This window comes from Tenrec ecaudatus, unplaced genomic scaffold, assembly GCF_050624435.1.
Source record: "Tenrec ecaudatus isolate mTenEca1 unplaced genomic scaffold, mTenEca1.hap1 Scaffold_196, whole genome shotgun sequence".
NCBI classification, from domain to species: domain Eukaryota; kingdom Metazoa; phylum Chordata; class Mammalia; order Afrosoricida; family Tenrecidae; genus Tenrec; species Tenrec ecaudatus.
In genome coordinates this window covers 195495-197766 of record NW_027458243.1, presented here as the reverse complement: position 1 = coordinate 197766, position 2272 = coordinate 195495, and positions in this window count along the sequence as shown.

The window sequence follows — 2272 nt, the reverse complement described above, 5'->3', positions numbered from 1 at the left end:
CCAAGGGCCCGCTAGGTAACCTATCTAGTCCAAGTGCCCGCTAGTTAAACTATAGTCCAAGTGCCCGCTAGGTAACCTACATATTCCAAGTTCCCGCTAGGTAACCTAGATAGTCCAAGTGCCCGTTACCTAACCTAGATAGTCCAAGTGCCCATTAGGTTACCTACATAGTCCACGTACCGGTTCGTTAACCTAGATAGTCCAAGTGCCCGCTAATTAACCTACATAGTCCAAGTGCCCGCTAATTAACCTACATAGTCCAAGTGCCCGTTAGGTAACCTAGACAATCCAAGTGCCCGCTAGGTAACCTCCATAGTCCAAGTGCCCGCTAATTAACCTATATAGTCCAAGTGCCCGCTAGGGAACCTGCATCGTCCAAGTGCCCGCTAGTTAACCTAGATAGTCCAAGTGCCCGCTAGTTAACCTACATAGTCCAAGGGCCCTCTATTTAACCTAGATAGTCCAAGTGCCCGCTAGGGGACGTACATAGTCCAAGTGCCCGCTAGGTAACCTAGATATTCTAAGGGCCCGCTAGTTAACCTACATAGTCCAACTGCCCGATAGGGAACCTACATAGTCCAAGATCCCACTAAGGGACGAACATAGTCCAAGTGCCCGCTAGGGAACCTACATAGTCCAAGTGCCCGCTAGGTAACCTAGATAGTCCAAGTGCCCGCTAGTTAACCTACATAGTCCAAGTGCCCGCTGAGGAACCTACATAGTCCAAGTGTCCGAAAGGGAACCTACGTATTCCAAGTGCCCATTAGGGCACCTAGATAGTCCAAGTGCCCATAGGGAACCTATATGGTCCAAGTGCCCTCTAGGGAAGCTACATATTCATAGTGCCCGCAAGGGAACCTGCATTGTCCAAGTGCCCGCTAGTTATCCTAGATCGTCCAAGGGTCCGCTAGTAAACCTACATAGTCCAAGTTCCCGTTAGGTAACCTAGATAGGCCAAGTGCCCGCTAGTTAACCTACATAGTACAATGGCCCGCTAGTTGACCTAGATAGTCCAAGTGCCCGCTAGTTAACGTAGCTAGTCAAAGTGCCCTCTAGTTACCCTAAGTAGTACAAATGTCCAATAGGGATCCTACATAATCCAAGTGCCCGCTAGGTAACCTAGATATTCCAAGTTCCGGTTTGCTAACCTAGATAGTCCAAGTGCCCGCTAGGTAACCTATACTGTCCAAGTGCCCGCTAGTTTACTTACATAGTCCAAGTGCACGTTCGTTAACTTAGATAGTCCAAGTCGCGTTTGTTAACCAACATAATCTAAGGGCCGCTAGGTAACCTATATAGTCCAAGTGCCCGCTAGTTAACCTATAGTCCAAGTGCCCTCTAGGTAACTTAAACAGTCCAAGTGCCCGCTAGGTTACCTGCATAGTCCAAGTGCCCGCTAGGTAACCTAGACAGTCCAAGTGCCTGCTAGGTAACCTACATAGTCCAAGTGCCCGTTTGCTAACCTAGATCGTCAAAGGGCCCGCTAGTTAACCTACATAGTCCAAGGGCCCTCTAGTTAACCTAGATAGTCCAAGTGCCAGCTAGTTAACCTACATTGTCCAAGTCCCTGATGGGGAGCCTACATAGTCCAAGTATCCGCTAGGTAACCTACATAGTCCAAATGCCCACTAGTAACGTACGTAGTCCAAATGCCCATTAGGTAACCTAGATAGTCCAAATGCCCGCTAGGGAACCTACATAGACCAAGTGCCCGCTAGGTAACCTACATAGTCCAAATGCCCGCTAGAAACCTACATAGTCCAAGTGCAAGAAGGGAACCTACATAATCCAAGTGCCCGCTAGGGAACCTACATAGTCCAAATGCCCGTTAGGTAACCTAGATAGTCCAAATGCCCGCTAGGGTACCCATATAGTCTAAGTGCCCGCAAGGTAACCTACATAGTCCAAGTGCCCATTCATTAACCTAGATTTTCCAAGTGCCCTCTAGGTAACCTAGACTGTCCAAGTGCCCGCTTGGTTACCTACATAGTCCACGTGCCCGTTCGTTAACCTAGAAAGTACAAGAGCCCGCTAGTTAACCTACATAGTCCAAGGGCCCGCTAGTTAACCTAGATAGTCCAAGTGCCCGCTAGTTAACCTACATTGTCCATGTCCCTGATGGGGAACCTACATAGTCCAAGTATCCGCTAGGTAACCTACATAGTCCAAATGCCCGCTAGTAACGTACATAGTCCAAGTGCCCGTTAGGTAACCTAGATAGTCCAAATGCCCGCTAGGGAACCCACATAGTCCAAGTGCCCGTTAGAGAACT